Below are 19,985 nucleotides of genomic sequence, written 5' to 3'. Positions count from 1 at the left end.
TAAAACAGAATTAAAAATACCACTGAAAATGTGCAGATACATAAGGCTTGCAAGATTTTATTTGGGATTTATTTATGCAGATTTTATTGCATTGTCCTGTAATTACTACCTAGTAAATACTATTACAAAGTAAAAATTATTACCTTTTAAATCATTCTAGTATACTCTATAAGTCATTAACTTTCATAAAATATTATCCCCAATTTCACTTTGTCACCCTATCTGTAGAAATGTTTCCATCTGCCTTTTTATTTAATACATCTACATATCTGATAAATCGTAAATTAAGCCCCCAATATTAAGTATATTTTTAAAATAGCTTTTCTTTACTATTTCTTCTTTGTATACCTAAATTATTTTCAATATCCGTAAGTAAAACATAACCTGTTGCTTCTAGAAAATAGGGACAGCATATGAGATGACAAATGTGAAAGGTGGCGTCGATTAGGAGTTCTGTGTCACCAAACAGTGTATAAATACTGGTGTAATATATCCAAAAGTCAAGTGACAAGGCCTTCATTGTTCTTTAAAAGGACCCAGTTGTTCATGAACATATGGGAAGCTAGCTTATTAATAAAATTTTTCTTCCCTAGTCATCTTAATTCTGACAGATTTTAAATTATGCAGCCAGAGTGAATTAGAGTAACTCACTGTTTCCAGACATTCTGAGAGATTTTTTTTCTGTAAAGAACTTAGCCTAAGAGATTTCTACCTTCTCTCTGGACATTTTTTTAGGAAAATTGCTTGCATACTTCCAGAAATATTCTTCAGGACAAATATACTTTAAATCCTAATGTGAATTAACAGGAGATTGATATGTTGAAACAAAAAGGATCTTAGTAGACATGAGATCTCAAGTATATCATCAGTCCACTCACACAGGAAGACAGGTTCAAGTCAAAACTCAAGGCTGAAAATTCCCTGAACTCTGATCTGATGTGTTTTGCAATGAAGACCTGAGCCAAATTTTGCAGTCTGAGATAATCTTTCAACACCTTCCAATTAATTCTAGTTTCAGTTGTAAAATACGTGTTGTATTAAAGTGTGCACACATAAAATATGCACATTTACACTGATTCATGAGGCAAAGGAGTATACTCTCCCTGACAACAATGCACTTTAATATATTGCAGTGTTTAAATTTAGATATTTGAGGCTCCCACTAGACAACAAGTTATTAAAACATCTGCCTTTCCATAAGCCATTCTGTTCACTGCCATTCCACATGTCCTTTTCTACTTCACCAGGCAAAATTGCCCAATCTAAATTTCAGCTCAAGTGTTTGATGGCTTTCACGCTGAGCTCAAACTGTTAGTGCTTCCCTGAGAGAATAGAATTGAAACGTGATTTAATCTAAAATAACAAAATAGAATAAAGGTTTTACATATAAATAAGTAATGCCCTGTATATTTTTATGCACACTTTTCTTTGCTGGATTTTGCATGCAGTGAAGTTAAATGTTAAAATGCATACATAACCCAAAGCTGACAGAAAAGAAAATCAAGTGCATGTTACCAGTGTGATCTTTTAATTCCTATCCTAAAATATATTTTAATTTAAATCCATAATAACTGTTACTACAAAATACGTTGAAAAACTAGTATATCTATTGCTACCTTTGTCCCAGACTGCTGGGTGTTTGTTTTTTTTTTTTTTTTTTTAGGCAGTGGTAGTTTCAACTAGCACTCCAAAACCATTCCAAGCATTCTGTCTAGTATTTTTAAGTAACAATAGTTGGTGGTTTATATGCTCATTGTTCAGGGAAGATTCACATTTAGAGCTAGATTTTTTTCACAGAATGTGAACAGTTCACTTTAGAACCATAAGACGAAATTATAAACTATTTACAATATTTAGTGATGGGTTACCAAAAACATGTGACTCTTCTGTAGTAAAAATTATGGAATTAATTCTCACTACTAACTAAAATCATATGCTTGATAAGTGAAACATTGTCATTTACTTTGCTATTTTTTCCCACATCTAGATAAATGGTAATCACAGACGCTTAGATAGTAAATGTTTTAGTTTGGTACTGCCCTTGTAGCAGTGCAGGTTTACAACACAGTGGGGAGCAGCAGAACCATCAGGTCGAGGGGAATGACTAGTCCTCTGTATTCAGAATTTGTATCCAGTTCCACCTCCCAGCTGCAAGAGAAACTAATAAGCTGAGTCTGATCTACAAAAGAATACTGAGGAAAGTGAGTTTCCTCAGCTTGCAGAAGAGAAGGCTAAGAGAAAGATCTAATTCCTGCTTTCAGCTGTATCATGGTGGAGAACTCAGATGCAGAGTAAAAGTGCAAGAGGTCATCAGCAAAGGAAACTCCAACTGGTGTATTTTTTTTTTTTCATCAGGCAAGAGGGGCTAGGCTGTGGAAGAGGACCCTCAGATATTCAAAACTGGGTTGGACAAAGCCCTGGAAAACATATTTTAACTTTGGAGTAGAGGATCGGGTTAGATGACTTGCAAAGATCCCTTCCAATCTAAATTTTTCTGAGATTCTAGTCTGTGATTCATCATAAAAATAAATCACCAAGAAAGTCTTTCAAACTTTTTATTTTGAAATTTTCACTCCTGAATTCATAGCATTAAGGTTACTTCAGTTACTGATTTCCTTTTTTAACTCTGTGCTTCTTTTCTGCAGTCTACACACTATAAGCTATTTATCTTCGCTGCATTTAGGCTGTACAGTTCTAATTGTATCATTTGATACCCAGGTATCATAGATGTTATACAGTAATAGAAAGGCAAACTCCAAACATTCCATCTTCCAGGTATTACATAGGGGCATAATTTTAGGAGAGTGAGTGTTTGTCCATGTTTGTTTGGGAAAGCATTTTCACAAGAGGCTGAGACTTGTTAACAAGCTGATCATGAACTGCCATTAAACTTTAAACTGTACAAGAATAAAATTCAAATCTTAGTTGCTTTCTGAAAGAAGTCTCCCAGAAGACTTTTCAAAATATTTTCTTTTCCATTAACACTATCAGTTGTCAAAATACAAGCCCATAGCGTGGCCATTTCATCATGTGTTAGCTAAACAGACTGTTGAGCCATACTTTTTTTTGGAAGACAAATTATACAGAACATGAACACAAATAAATTATCTCAAAAAAAAACCAGCTGTGGCCCAGAAATTTATGTAATTTCATAATTTAACTTAAATTCCAGAACTGGAAATGTGTAGTCATTTACACTTTGGAGAGTAAGATCCAAATCAAGCCATCTATTTATTCTGTGAATTTAAAGAGATAGAAATTTATTTCATCAGTCATTAATATTTCCTGCTTACCTTTGCTCAAGAGTAGAGATCCAGGAGGAGAGGTGGTTCTCCAAGTCTTAAGGAGTATGCCTGGGAGCCAGAACAGCAGAATCACAATAGGAAATATCTTGTCCTATGGACTAGGGTACAACATGAATGTGGAAAGCTGATAGGAAAGGCGTCCCTTATGAGATATAAGAACAATTATAAAACTAGTCCTCATTCATTCTACCGTATTGCCTACATTTAGCAAAATACTATACATGCTGTAGGTGGTATAAACATACCTTATTTTCTTTTCTGGCAAGTGTCACAAGTAATTTTTTCTTATCTACTTTGTGGGGTTTTTTGAAGCTTGGCGCATTCATTCCACTTGTGTAAAATTCCAAACTTTAGTAAAATATAATTTCCTTTGCAGTCAGTAATTTAACATTCCGTGGGCTGAAAGATGAGCACTTCACAGAATGGTTTGATTTTCCTAATGTGAAATGTCTACATAGGGCACACGTAGTAAATTACTTACTACCTTTGGCTACCATGATCAGCTGATGAAGCTGAGCTGAAGTATTATTACCTTTCTTGATGACATGAAGTCATTAAAACATTCTGTGGTTTGAGATACAATTTTTACACTCACAGGAAATAAGAGTTTTAGAAAGTGTGGGGCTGTCAGCTTGTAAATGATCAGACACACGCCATATGCCTGCAAACTACACTGACACTGTTTAACTTTGTGAGGCATGGACAGATTGAAGACCCCATAGAATGTGCTCTGAAAAAAGAAACAAAATCATAACTGTAGAAAAGAATCAGGTGGCATAATTTTATTTGTTGTAGAAATTAGAATAATGGATGTTACTCTTGAAGGAAGATTATTATTTCTTCATTACTTTCTAGTTTTGAGTTTACATTCCACATCTCTCAAACACAAAATCATAAAAATTATCCTTAATTTCCCTAATCCATGCCCTTTCTGAGCATTCATGACAATATTAATTTATGCTTTTATTTTTGAGTCAACTTCTAATCTTATGCTATCTACCTGTATTAATGAAGTATAAAGTGTAAAAAAATTAGGCATTGTTTTAATTAACTTTTTTATGACATCTTATGGCTGCTGATATATTTTTAGTGCATATATTGAAAGAATGTAAGCAGGTGAGTAGAAACCTCTTAATCGTATGTGTGACGCTGAATACAGGCATTTTTGATTTTTCATTTTCTGTGTAACCTAGCATATTGCCTGTTTCCCCAAATTTATTAATATCCTGTGGATACAGTGCTTGTTTGAAGGTGAATGAAAGTCCACAAACTCCCAATTATTTTCAATTTTGCACTTGTTTGATTAGAGTGCCATTGTCTGTAATTTTTACACTTTTTCTGAGTCTTCAAAGTGCATGATTCATGCCTTGAAAATGGGTTGTTTTGTGTTTCCCAGCACTGCTTTTTTTTTATCCCTGCCAGTTATAACCTGATAACCTGATTTCATACTGTGCTTTAGCACAACAATACAGTCATCAAACTAAAGCAACACAGTAAGTGGGCACATTAGCCATCATTTTACTTGATCACTTGGGAGAGATTAAATTTATTCATTTTCAGAACAGATAATGAAATATTTAAAACATTTTAGAGTAAACGGTGGCAGCATTTTGAAGCTCTGGCATGCTCTTTGCCAAAGCAGCGTACTATAGACTTCACATGTAAGTCTCTTGTGCAGATGTTTTGGAAATTTCTGTAGGTTTTTTTTTTCTTAGGCTCATTTGCATTTAGTTTATCTAAAGTGAAATCCATTCAATTTTATTGAACTGTAATTCTGGTAATTTACAATATTTACATGCTGTGGTTAGATTGAAATCAGTCCTTAATTCAAATTCAATCTAAATTTACAGCATAGTAATTAGGGCTTTGTAACTGACACTAGGGGCCTATTGATTTAATGAAAAACTTAACCTTACAGTAAGTGTTTAATTAGTTGCTGCAGTAGATTCTGCGCTGTCCTAAATTGTGGACTTTGGAGAATTAGGTACTAATTTAAGTTACATTACTATATAAAGATCAGAACTGTTTTTTAAAAGAGCATGTAACCCTGCAGATGAATTAGTTTCTTAGTCTTTGAAAAGGATAACAGAAAAAGGCAGTAATCAAAGCAATTGCCTACCCTTTCTGAATACAGGTAAAGCCGTGCTAGGTATCCTGGAAATATGACCTACCTTGGTAAAATATTAATTTGCAGAAAAAACTCAAACAGTCAGCAAGATTTTCTTCATGTCAATTTTCCCCAGGAGGTAAAATTTGGAATAATAACTATGACTATATATTAACGATGTCCTCTTGAACAATAAATAAATTAAAAAAATCTGTTTTTTTGAAAAGAGTCTTCGAAAATCTGTAAACCCCAATATGTTTGTATTCATTATGGGACAGATATGTGACAAAAAAATGAGTGTTAGCATCCATTTTATGCACAGAAAATGATATTTTTATTTACAAAATACTCAAATGTACTATGCAGTTATTGTATTTCTCCACTTCATAAAATAACTCAATTTAGATCAATGCTGTAAGTTTTCAGATTAAGAAATAACAAATGTTTAGTAACAGTAGGTGTTTCTTCCTATTTCTCCCCATTTTTGTTATCATGGCTTAGTACAGCATGGACTAAGTCAAAAGTTGGAAGTAGATGTTATTCTCCAGATCTGCCATTAACGTTTTGGCTTGATGTATAGCCATTGTAACAAATTGCAATTCATCAACATGTCAGTACACACTTACCTCAAAGCCCTTCCTAAGTAAGTTTGCCTCTCTTTTACTGCCAAGTAAACCAGCCTGGAGCAGCAGTGACATTGCAGCTTTTTACCATGCTGCCTATGTGTATGCTCCTAGCCCCTGGTAATCAAAGAGTATTTTGTAGTAGATACTCCTAATATGTAAATTTTTAGTGAGCCACAAATTTTATATTCCTAGAGAATCATCTCGAAGATCGTCATGGATTTCAGTAATTATGATTCTACTTCATATTTGCCTGATTAACATGAATTCATCACCCTACGTTTGCAGCCTACCCTTGATCTTGTGGGCAATGCAGAAGAGATCATTCAGCCAAACTCTACAATACTATATTGAGTATACATAGAGACCAAACTAAGGTTAAAAATGGGCCATAAGTTTGGAGTTCCTTGGCTTTTTTAGGGAGGCACTTGAAGCCTTTTCTTAAGGGACTCGATGATTTTTGCCCTTTAGAAACTGATTCGATAACCCTGCTTTCTTCTTCACTTCCCTTCCCTTCTTGGTTCCCATAACAAGAGGACAGATATATCTGCTGGCTTTGCATACTCAGCCCAAGAACCGTGAATTCAGGGGACAAAGGGGGTGTAAGTAAAGAGAGACAGTTTAAGATGAAGGTAACTGAAGGTCAGGAGCTGAGCTGGCCTGAACTCCATCTGTTCCCTTCCAATTTTCTTGCCTGCAGTGAAACACCATTAGGATTTACATCAGACAATGATGTAAATGCTGTGAAAGCTATTGCATCAGGTATGAAAAAAAACCCGAAAGGTGATAGTTTGCAAAATTTTCTGCTTCCTGGGACAAAGAATGAAAATAAAGAAGTGACACCTTTTTGTAACACTTGGTATTAACAGAACAATTAAATAATCAGTGAATATTTCCAAAGGAATTGTCTGAAATACACTTTATAATTTTGAATTGAAGCAAGATAAATATAGCAATAACTTAATACAGCTCAGCCATGAAGTATTCTACAGGTATGATACTAAGGCACAGATAGACAATGTGTTTTTTTTCGAATTCCACAGGTAGTCTGTATCAATCTGAAGCTCATAACTTCTCTAACTGAGTTCATAGAATGTAACACAATAGAAACTGAGACTGCTGATCAGCGATGCAAAATCCCTATTTTTGTTTTGTTACAGGACCTACATTTCTCCATGATTAGACATTTTAATAGTTCCATTTGGACATTTCTGCTGAGCTGTCATTGCACTGAGCAAGGCCTGGTATGAAATTTAATTTCAATATATTTCCAAAAAACATACTTCTTATAGAATTCAACTGAAATTTATGTTAAAAATTATGTTTTGTTAAAAAATTTGATTATTTTTTAACTTGAAATGTACTTTTTTTTTTTACAAAAGTAACAGAATTTTCTTTTTGGTATCCGACCTGGGTGGGGTTTAACCTCTCTGTTATACCATTTGTGGATTTTCTGGTCATTCTATGTTCATAAGTCTGGTCATAGTAATATTCCCATGTGAGATTTTTACAGAAAAGCCATGGAACTGAAAAATCTGCTGAAACATTGTTGATGTATTTTGTCTGTTCTAGTAAGGAGAAAAATGGGGAAAAAAAAAATGGTGTTGTCATTGCCTTTTTTGGTTTGCCTATACAGAAAGACATAAATAAAATATAAACACAGAAAACAAAATATTGATCTGCATCAATATTTATTGTAAAAATAAATAATTCTTAGTCTTACTTTATTCTTTTTATCAGCAATTAGCCACTGAAACACATGCAAACTACTGTCTTTCACTGAGTAAAGCAAGAATAGACAGTAGATGTTTTGGTCCTGATCCTGATCCTTGCAGGGTAAGATACACTGCTTCTCTTGATCTTTATCATTTTATGAATAAGTCGGCACAGTAACACACCAAGCACTTTCTATATCCAGAAATGATAAATGGCTTCTGCCTGAATTACTACTGCAGCAAAGTGACACACATCACCATGAAAACCAGTGTTCAGAGCTAGGAGTCAGTGTGCAGTTTAGGGGGCAGGTCAAAATCTCAACTGTAACAAGCAGATTAGTTTCAAATCTTGCTATTTCAAGAAAAGGTCATATTTATTTTTCAAAGAAAGGAAAATAAATGTAACACCTGAATAATTTGAATCTGTCTCAAGTAGAGTATACGTGAAAGAAGTAAAGGCAGGGAAAGGAGAGGAGATACTGTGTCTGTAATCAGGTACACAAAACTGCAAAATAACATAGAGCTGAAACAGGAAAGGAAAAGCACATATAACGTAGTGAAACTTGAAGAATTATATCCATGGAGAGTAACATCAAAAAAGTCACAAGTTCCATTTTTAAACATACTATATCTCATCAACATTTTCCCAATAGTAGCCATATCTTTCTAGAAAGAGAGACTTATTCAGGAGATGTTCAAAGAGTCCTAGAACTACCCTCCACCTACACCGCTTTTGCCAATGGTTACTGGTTTTGTTGAGCCAACTTGGTTTATCAGGAAAAGCATCTTCATTAGTCTGTATGATAAGCATGATTTCAGTACAGAAATGTGCGGCATTTGTTACTCTGTCATTTTTAGTACATTAAAACATACTGAAAGCATATTGGGGTAATGTCTTAGCAGTTTACAGCAGTAGGCTGAGCACATTCAACCTTTTTTGGTTTCCCTGAACTGCCAAATTAGAAGCCACATTACCAACATCTCCATAGTTTGATGTGATGAATATTCCCAAGAATAATAAATTAGCTGAAGGATTTCTGTGTCCTAATGACCCTTAACGTATGGAATATGCCTTTTTAGGAAACACTGGCAATTGAAGATGACTTTCATTAAATACAAGGTGATAAAAATTGTGATTAGTGCATAAATAGCAACACAGAGTAAAAATTTAATATATGCTTATCAAGTTTTCAATATATTTCGAGTTATAAGTTCAATCCATAATGAAATCTTGTTCTACATATAGCAGACCAAAAAAAAAAAAAAAAAAGTTGTTTTAACCAGCATAAGAAATGTTCGTGATTTCCCAAATTAGGAAAATCCAGATTCATGCCATGATTCGCCATGACTTGTCACAATTCATGCCATGACAACATGCTGTTGCTGTGGTTTTGAAAGGTTAATCACAACCCGATACAGATTGAAAGGAAGGGAAAGGGATAATATGTGGCATTTAAGTGTTGCATTATCCTGCTTTCTCTCAGAGTGTAGGACTTAGAACTGCTCATTTATACTGTACCAACCAATCTGTGCTGAAGCAGAAGTACTTTTTAAAAGAAATAAAAAATTACTTGGAAAATAGGAAACTAATTTATTTTTCTTTAAAAAAAATATAGCCCTGATTCTTTTGGGATACTTTCAAACATGTAATGTACAGTAAAAAAAAAAAAAAAAAAAAAAAGGAAGGCACTCCAATTCACTGTTTTCACTGTGGCTTTTTCTCTGTGATCTGATTATAAGGCCGCTCACCCACATTTTGGAAAACCGATTCAATTTCCTGGAATCCTTTCTCCCAGCTCAGAAAAGATCTGAATAGGTATCTGCTTATTCAAGATGAATACTCTGATTCCAGAATTTGCTGTGTCAGTTGCACTTGTCCTTTATCTGTTGCATTGTTGCTGTTGCTGAGTGTATGTAGAGTGACCACAGATTAGTGCCCTAGGTACTGGCTTGACTTTGTGTCACTGAATGTATCCAGCTTTTCTATATAAAATTAGAATTAAGTAAATCATTTAATTAAATAAACAAAATCAAAGAACCTTATCTCAAATGAACTGTAAAGTTTCAAGCTAGGTATAAGCAGCTGCTGGAGCTATACTGAAGTCTGGCAAGTGGTCTAGTAACCACAGCAGTGTTGGATCAAGGGTTGGACATGATGATCTTGGAGGTCTTTTCCAACCCGATTGATTCTACGGTTCTATGATAAGTAAGACTGCGATTGATGCCATTCTTATATTATTTGTGTAACAAAAGAATTTCCTCTGTTTTATCCAACTTATTTAATGTAAAAACCCTAGGGTTTTTAAATAAGCTGGATAATACCAGGGAAATTTCCTGTTTCCTGTGGAAACAGAACACCATGGAAAGAATAAGGAAAAATGGGCCCTTTTAGACACTGCTGTGTTTCAGTTCAAAGGTATTAGTCATCAGGAACCTGAGATGCCAGTGCTGTTTACTTCAGCTTGGATTTCAAGTAAATTTCAATTCAATTTTATTTGAAACTCTTCATGACATGAAAGTATGGAAATTTAAAATTGGCATTTATTATTTTTCCCTGAAAAAGACAATTTTTATGTTCTGCCATTTCATAGTTTTCTAATGGGACATCTTTCAGTAACCTTCATTTTCTATCTTTCAGAAAATAAACAGGCTGATTGCATAAGGTGAATTTTGTTTGTTCTGGTTTAAAATCTTACTACTGTCTGTGAAGTGCTCTTGATGTCATAATGTTGTTGGCGTTCTCAAGAACAGTGCTCTGGTACTGAAGAAAAGATATTTTCCTTTATAGCTGAAGTGGTTTTTTTCATGAAATATCATAACAATAACAAACATTATAATAAAACTATCATACCCTTCTGCTGCTGCCAGTCTCCCACAAATGTACATATCAGCGTGATAGGAGAATGAAAGCAAATGTGATGTGATAGGTTAAGAGAACACGAATACATAGTTCCTGGCTGGTGATAGTTTTCATCTACAATTAGGTAATTCTCTTCCTTTTCTAATACAAGAATTTTCCATTTGTATTAGCATGTGTCAAGACAAAGAGAGTGTAACAGCTTCTCAATCTTAAAACAAAGGAGATGATTTCCCAACCTTATAGTAAGCTAGTGTGACAGTTTCCACAAGATCATGGGATTTAATTTAAATGGTAAATAAATAAATGAGATCAAATGATAAGACTGCTTTACCCTCAGTTTTTAAATTTGTGCCACTTCTGCCCAAGGCAGAACAAGCAAGCTTAAGAGTTCAGTTCATGTAATAGCAAAAAAACGTAGAAAAATTGCAGAGCAGCTCACTGTACCATTTATGCTAATAGCCAGCTTCTTTTGAATACGTTTTGCATTTTCCATAAGTTCCCACCACATATATACATATATATGCTCGCACATTTATACATACCCACACATTACCAGTACCCTTGCTGTTAATACTGGCACAATGGCTAAAAAGACATTGTAGTGTTTAAAATTTAATGAAGAATTTTGATTCACACAGTGAAATCCTAAGAACTTATTTTGACAATAAAGCACTGCAGAAATCATTCCTCCCAAGACAGTACTAATATACATTCTAGATATGTTTTCAATAAACATGGTGTAAAAACAATTAGTAATTAATTGCTATCCACTGCCTTTATGTCAAACATCCGAGCTCCATGTAAAAAGGTTTTTTTCTTGCTCTTTCATCAACTTTTCTTCTGTTGTTTAATGTCTTCTTATTAACATAATACAGACAGGTGGGGTAGAAATATTACGTAATAATTTTTACAGACTCTGCAGATAGTTTACCTGCTTTTCAGCTATAGTTCTCCTCTTTTGCCTAAAGTAAAGCTTACTAAACTTTTGAAAACAACACTCTCTCTTCAGTATTTATGGAAGATATTTATATCACTTGAATTTCTGAAGTCTTCTTTAATCTAAGAGTCAGAATAGTCATTAGTTCCCTGTTCAAGACTGTAATCCTCCTGTTTGAAAAGTATTTAAACCAGCATGGGGTAATACTAAAAAACTCTTCATAAAGTGAAAAAAATTAGTATCCAAGTAAAATAACTTTTTCTGGTATTTGGGAAGGGGAATTGCAAAGTGCTCAGGTTTGTGGAGAGGCATAGGAAGAAGGAGAAGAACAGGTTGCTTGGAAGGAAGAAGGTAAGGAAGATATAGAAATCAGGGTAATATTGCAATAAAGGAGAGAGCAAAGGTTTTGCAGCAGTAAGACAAGATCTGGATGACTCAGTGTAACTGAGAAAGCCTGAATATTATAGGCTAGTCACAATTTGCATTATTTTGTGCAAATTATAGAAAATCTGTGGGTTCTTTTAACTACTTATACTAGTTTTTATAGAAAATCTGTGGGTTCTTTTTACTACTTGTACTAGTTTTATGCTCTGTCTCTGTTTCAAAATGTGTAAATATTGAAGTATTGCTGCAGACATACAGTGTGACTCCAAGCTAGTAATTTTTATCTCATAGGCCCTTGGTCCTTCATATATTAAATAGAGATATTTCTACTTCCTTCTTCTTGCCATTTGTTCTTCCTGTTTTCTGTATTCAGGTTTAGATTTTTAGCTCTTTGAAACAGGAACAGCAGCTAACTATAGAAAAGTGCAAGATACATACAGTGTATTGTTGATATAGCTGGTTGTTAACACAGTGCAAATATCTACTAATTCTTAGTCAATTTGTGATTATATAAAGAGTTTTTATTCTTTTCTGGGTTCAGTTAAGCAGATATGAGAAGCAAGTAGTGGATCTAATGTTGAAAATACTTTGGATTTTTATTGCACCTGTGTTGATTTGAATCTCTGCAGGCTATGCTGTCTTTACACCTAAAATGATTATTTTATTGTTCATGTTAAGGTGCAGCAAAAATTTTATAAGCATAATCATACTTGAAAAATGTTGTCTGTGCATGGCAGGGTTCTCCTAACAGCTGAGCCAGGAATATTTCTGCCATTGAAGAATCAAATATCTTCATTCACCTTTCTCTAAAGATATCAAAGCCAATATCTTTTTCATGTAGAATACTTTGTACATTCCAAGAGCTATGCAATTCTTAAAGCTTCAGAGGTTTCTGATAAACATTCAGATAACAATAAGCTTGCTAAATTCATTTTATAATCTCATTAATCTGTGACCATCTTTCCATTTCAGTTTGGAGAATGGCTGAGATTACCACTATGCTGCATTGCTTAAATAAATGCATGTTTTCCTGATGTGAATAACTGTCATTATCTCTGAGGTTTTAAACTTTATACAGATTTCAGGATTTTAGAAGTTCATACCTTGATCACTCAATATTCTGAGTAGTCAGGATGTTTTTTCTTGTACATTCTTTCAGTCTTTTATTAAGAGTAGAGAGTGTTGTAGAAATCCTTTCACTAAATCCTTTCTGTTTACCCATCTTTTGCACAAAATGAATCAAATGTCCTATATAAATCACATTATAGAATTATTATCCTGTCACTGAGGCAAGAACTTTAAACAGACCCATTAGCACACCAAATTACGCGTGCGCCAACATTTGTCATCTGTTTGCAATGAAGGCAACTCCAAACCATCTGCACACTGCAACATGGATGTCACATCTACCCTGGCAATGAGATTGCAAAGCCAATTCCAGATAGACAAGGAAGGACACTGCTGCAAAGGAAATGGGGATTTATAGCAATTATGAGGACACAACAAAAACGTCTACACATATCCTATTTTCTGGAAATGTAGAAGCTAGCCAGGAAGCAGTGTGAAAATACTTGCAGGGTTAGGGATTTTAGTCCTTAATCCTTAATTGGCACAATGTGGTTTATGCAGAGATAATGAGTCCTCCTGATTCCTCTGTATGTCAGATTGTTTCCTCAGCTTTTTCCTCTCTCTTCCAGAACTAATGAGACAATTTTCCTTATTCATAACTCATCCTAGAACAACCATGACTAGTTAGAAAAGCAACCAACCATACAGAATGTCATGTCTGACTCTTCTACTGTGTTGGGCTACAACATTCTTGGTCTATAAAATATTCACATGATTTCAACTGCTAAATTCTTAGCAAATCTCTAGTGAGCATCAGCAAATTGAAATTCCCAGAGACTAGTAACATGTCCAAATTTTTCAAAGGTGTTTTCAAAGGGTCAATAACAAAAATTTACTGATTCACCCTTTAAGATTTCAGTTGCCTACTTCAGAGAATGAAAGGTGTGTTGTTGCTTCATGGTGGTGTGAAACAAGGCTGTCTATTTTGTGGCTTTTAACAATGGGTAAGTGTTAGCTTATTAAAATGTTCTTTCCTCAAAAGTCATTAAGAAAATGACTACTGAAAGTTTTGAACTAAAAAAGGACCATAACTCAGTCATTGTTCAAATAAGATACTGCTTAATAGAATAAAATATAGTTAGACCTCAAGGCATGTTCTTCACTTCCAGGATATTAATGACAATTGATGGAGATTCAGCAATCATGCTTTTCCATTTAGAGTATGTTCATCATTCTGAGTATGTTAAAGAAAGTGAGAGAAGATAAATACTTATTAACTTTAATCAGTACTACATGGCCAGACACTCTTGACTTTTGCTTCTGATGAATTTATCTATCTCCATTCTTAAAACAGTTTTATTCATTGGGCCTTCTTTGGCAATCAAATCTCGGAAAAGTCTTGCATGTCAGCAGCAACAGTCTAGCAGACACTATTCTGACACTATTTCTGTGAAATAGTTTCCAGATTTTTTCCTTTTTTTATAATATTTTGCATCCCTTGAGTTACTGAGTACTATTAAAAATGGTTTACTGTCTTGTATAAGTTTAAGTAATATTCTCTAGCTTTCACATAAAATACAAATGAAAAATTAGAAACATTATAGGAAATATTAGTTGAGAAAGTAAGAAGTGCATTTAAAGTATATTGCCCACCAGATAGTAGTATTGAGACAAATTAAATCAGTGGGACCTTTTTTCTATTTCATTATTTTTCAACCCAAGTAGATGTACTTGAAATGTTCTTTTTTTTGTCACAGTTTGGGTTACTTTGATTTAAATTGTTAAGAATCAAAAAGGACTAGAATTGGAGAAAACATTATTCTTACATCTTTTGAAAAATAATGCATGTCCTCTAAGACAAACAAAAATTAGTGGCATCAAAACTTTTTAGGCATTTTACAATAAGTATGTGCCTATTCTCTATGCTTTGATTTGGTTTACCTCTACTTTGATGCAATAGTATCACTGACATATTAATAATGATGTTATTTTCAAGAGTAATTACATCTGTAATTCTGAATACACATTTTTATTGTTTTGTGTGTTACTTTTAAGAGTGGCTTACAAATTTCTGATAAATGTGATGTCAGACAACATAGTCCCATATTACTCTAATTTAAAGACAAGATTACAAAGATCCCTGAATACCTATCCATAGGCCTTAGGAAGTGTTTAACTTAGGACATGGTTTGACATCAGGGACTCTTTTGGCTCCCCGCAGGACTCCCTTAGTTTCCTGGGAAACAAGAACATCTGAAGAGTGTTACTAGATATCTAAGGAAATGAGTCAGGAAATTTATGAATTATAACTAATACTATTTTATTGGCATGAAGGATTTTCCACTTTGGAATATTTTATCTAGAACAAGCTACTACATTGAAATTGTTGTAGTACCCTTTTATTAAATCTTTTCGGATTAACTGCTTGCATGTGACATTAAGAGGAATTTCTCAGCACTCCACAGCTCTTGGAAGCAGTGATTACATATAAGGGAAGGAGACGATTTCCACTGGCACAAATACAGACATTTCCCATATGCACAGCTGTAGTCACTAAGTGCAGGGAGATAGATACAGGCAGTTCCTGCTATAAAACTGAAGTGTATAAGATGATAACCAATGGTGACAGCCCTTTTTACATAAGCCAAAGACGTTCACAGGCAATTTGTGGAGAACAGTAAACTAAAAATATTCATAGAATATGTGGCACTAAGAGGTTACCAAATTTCAGTGGAGTTTAGTGTTTATTGCTGTAGAACAAATTACTGCAGATCTTCAGTACCATATGATCCCTGGGTTGGTTTTGTATGCTGTATTGACATCCAGTTATAGCAATTATTATAAGAGCATGTGATTTCGTATGCCATGTATACACTTTTCTGGGGAAAAGACTCTTGACAAAAAGTAGGGTAGGCTAAAAATAAGAAGTTAGAGAGAGAAACTATTTCAATTCAGGACATCAATTAACATTGATTTGCACTGGAGTGCGTTTGAAAGTACATGCAATATTCACATGCCAAATGAATTCATTAAAGACCAGTGTGATTACAGTGAATGTCAAATGAATTAATAACAATGGGACCTTTAAGTGTTACCATTAATTTCACAGTGTGTTGCTGTTTTATACTTATGGGTTCTGAAGCTAAATGACACTCTACAGTTGCCCTAGTAGATTAATTGTGCATTAATAATCTATGGGTGGGCTAGCAATCTGGTGGGCACTTACATTTCATTGACACTTGGATACGAAAGATCATAATTTCCAGTTTTCAGTCAGGAAAGCCATTTTAGCTTTAAAATAGGCTAACACCATTTCTTCTATATTAGAGTTCTTAAAAAGCATTAAGTTTTTATATTCTGGTCCATATGAAAAAAAAAAAAAAGCATGATTAAAGTATTAAAATTTTGGGGTTTTTCTGTACATACCTATCCATATTTGAAATATGCCGGTGATTTCTACCTGCTAGTAGACATCCTGGTCTGTTCAGGATATTTCTTTTGCTGCCTAATAGTTAAGACTACTCGAGTTGACCTTTGTTTTGGATGGGTATTTTTGTTGCTGTTTTTATTTGTTTGCTTGGGGATTTGGGGTGGGGGTTTTGTGGTTTTTTAATGGTATATGGATTGGTTAACTTTATGAGGCTATCACTGTTAGAAATATATGCTTTATTTCAGAACTTAGAAAGCACATACTGGTTTACGTACCCGATATTTTTATATGCCCCACCTTAAGAAGAAAAAGAACTCAGCTTAAATGAGAGGCAAAAAATAGAAACCTTTTTTTACAGATTGATAACTAATAAATTGTATATTTCTCTTCTCAGTTATTGCATTTTATTGTCATATAGGGAAGGGGAAAAAAAATCTTTCTATTTTTCCAGAAGAAAAACCACTCTAACCTCAGTTATTTTTTAGGATTTTTTTGTTTGTTTGCTTTTAGTTTTTTAACCCAACAGAAAGATAATTGATCTCAGACCTATTTAGGAGTTGGATGTTGTGCATGATCCTTGTACCAATGTCTAAGAACTCTTTTGGATACTCTTGTACAAAGGCAATTAATCTGTTAATAATTCAGGTTTAAACGCTAGAATGGGACATTCCCACCTTATGTACACTTGTAAACAAGTCAGATTGTGCTGCAAGACAGTAGTCTTCATGAAAATTTGTCGTAACTCATTACACTGCTAATAAACCATTCATAAAATACATATTTATCATATGAGTCATTAACCAAATTTACTAATCATCTAGGTATTGCATTTCTTTATACCTCAGTTTAATAGGATGAGATATACACACGTAAACACAAAGATATTCTATTTATGTCTCAAGTAGAGATGGTAAATGGGCCATCAATCACATATTTATAATTTATCCATTAAATACCCTTTGTATCAAGCTTCCCATGACACTTAGGTACTTAAAGAAAAGATAAGAAATCACTTAAGAGTATTTTGAGTTTAAAATGAAAGTATTGTCATCCTGAATATCCTTCTAATTTTAGAAATGTTCCTCCTGTTAAACACACTAGTTTGACTCAGAAACATTCTTCACATTTTATACATAAGGGTGAGCAGATATTGCCAGTTTGTGGTGATGGCACACAGAATATACACACATGCACACACATAGATATAGTAGGTAGAATACTTCATGTTCTGCACTGCATATGCAAGTGCAGGGAAGTGTAGCCAGATCATCAATCAAACTTTATGCCTTTAAGATCTTTATGATCTTAAAGGTATTTATTGTTGTATATTCCATTTATAAATCAAATATTTATCACGTAATACAGGCAAATCACAGATGAAAACACAGTCATATTTTGCATTTTACTGGAATCAAAATATGCATACATGCACAAATTCCCTATTCTTTACCTGCTGGGCTTTTATGCTCCTATGTATTTACATTTGTGTTTGATTTAACAAAGAGAGATTGTCACTTGCTCAACCTTATTCAAGAAAAAAAGAAACAAATCCAGCTTTACCCAGTTATAGGCAACCTGTCCCTTTCTCCCTGTACCTTAGCATTACTGCTTGAACTGTCTTGTTGAGGAAAGAAATATATTAGGTGAGATTTGTAGGCTGCGATAAACAAAACTGGTTTTATTAGACTCAGAAATAAAATAGTTAACATAGGCAGTTAGCAAAATACCATATTTAAACCAGTCTGATTAGAATTGTAACAGCTATGAGGTATGAAACAGGATTAAAAACTTTTCAGCAAAAGGACTATCACAGGGCAGCTAAACTAAAAATGCTGACATTTGGCTGTTGTCATTTCAGTTAATCTCAGCATTCAGAATTTTTATTGAGAACTTCAAGTGATGCTTTTATTTGTATGACTTGATCAGTATAAAACTTAATTGACAACCATCTAGTTTAAATTCTCCGACACTGCTCCAGAGCTCTCATTCATATGATAGTGTCAACAGTTCTCCTGTAGAAGCTGAATGGAAGCAACAAAAGTATTTATCTTATTATCAAATCAAAAACTATGAGAGTTTTTTGATGAATAACAGATTTATTAATAGTACCTTCAGACTAATTTTGTTATAGTTGACTTATGACTTCAACTTGGAACAGCTCCTGTCTCTTTGTAGAGGAATCTAAAAGTCCAGTTTTTGGGCTATCTGTATGGTATTTCATGTATTTGTTAAATAGGAATGGATTTCCCCCTGACACAGAGATGCAGGATAATGTTTTGACAGAAAGGGTTTGGCTAAATGAGTTTTTCACCCATTCTATCATTTTATGACACTTTTCTTATATTTGGATACCATCTGCCTCTAGCCTCCCTATTCATTAGCAACAGCTTTGTGCCCACTCAGTCCCTGCACCACTGATGGTGTGACAGGCTTTTTGGAAACTAAATATTGCTCTATCCTTGCTGAAAATATTTGAAGCAGTGACAATTGTCTCTTCCTCTGCAGCTGATAGCAGTGGGGGAGCTCAGGCTACCAAAATTTAAGGCAAGCATTGCAAAACATTCCCAGTTTTGCCTTCAAACCGAGAACAGTCTTTTCTGTTTGTCTTCTGTTCTTCTCCTCTGGCAGGTCACCTACCTTTGGCTCCCTGTCCTCTTTCATTAAATAAGGACCTACCAAATAAAGTACCTGCATTGGAAGTAATGAGCAAATCTGGATCTGGTTGAGATGTTTACTCTGATGTTTTCTAGCAGTTTGTAGCTCAGCAGTATCATCTAGATGGTTAGCAAAGATCTCAGTTTGGGTTCACCTACTCATGAAGGTTTTCACTTTTGAAGATCAGCTGCATCCCCTGTATGAACAATATATTTATACTGCATAAACTATCTTACCTGGGGATGAGTGGGGAAATGGTTTCCTATTAAAAAAATACTGGATCAGAAGTATGTGTATATCCTGATCAGGGAGCTCAGAAGCATTCTGAAGTCATTCTATTTAGGCAATGTTTTAGTTTGAATACTTTTTGACAGAGGAAGGGCTATAGTGCTGTTGAGTTTTTCAGAGTTCTGGCCATGAGTCATTATTCCTTCTGCATGCAACATGCTCATTAAAGAGAAAGAAAATAGAAGGAGGGGGTAAAAAAAGAAAGGGAAAGGAAGGGGGAAAAAAAAGCTTCTCTTCCCTTGAAGCCAAGAATATCACTGCAAAAAAAAAATTGTCAGAAGTTTTCTTTTTTTTTTTTCCTATTTCACAATTTTTGATTTTCTTTTTTCAATGTAAATTTTTCAATCAATGTTTACTATTTCTAGTTTTCTCCTCAATTTTCTGTAACTTGGAATAGATAAAACTTCCATTGAGGTAAATGCTAAAAAAGATATAAATGGAAGCAAATCTTGGCCCAGGATACTGGGAAATGGTGATAATTATCTGAAACATAACCAAGTTAAAAAAAAAATTTTTTTTGAGAGTTTCACGGATAATTGGGAAAATCCTCTGTTAAACCTTCTATCTTGTGCTGTAAGAGATTTTTCTGCTTTGAACTACTAGATCCTAGCAG

The 19,985-nt window shown here is 34.1% G+C and overlaps 1 protein-coding gene across 2 annotated transcripts in view; it reads left to right on the top strand.

The window, feature by feature from the left end:
• Window positions 1-19,985, top strand: part of TENM3 (teneurin transmembrane protein 3) — an 869,819-nt gene that overhangs the window by 146,246 nt on the left and 703,588 nt on the right. The window contains exon 3 of one of the 2 annotated variants that reach the window (XM_027879899.1): window positions 7,196-7,279. The exons of the other annotated variant lie outside the window; for it this stretch is intronic. The gene's annotated coding sequence lies outside the window, so the exon portion shown is untranslated. The remainder of the gene's footprint in view (window positions 1-7,195; window positions 7,280-19,985) is intronic. 2 annotated transcript variants of the gene reach the window in all.

Source organism: Empidonax traillii, unplaced genomic scaffold (assembly GCF_003031625.1).
Source record: "Empidonax traillii isolate 1590-97213 ecotype Southwest subspecies unplaced genomic scaffold, ASM303162v1 scaffold60:size2069287, whole genome shotgun sequence".
Classification (NCBI taxonomy): domain Eukaryota; kingdom Metazoa; phylum Chordata; class Aves; order Passeriformes; family Tyrannidae; genus Empidonax; species Empidonax traillii.
Note: the sequence above shows the minus strand (reverse complement) of the source record. Positions and strands in the feature narration are given on the sequence as shown.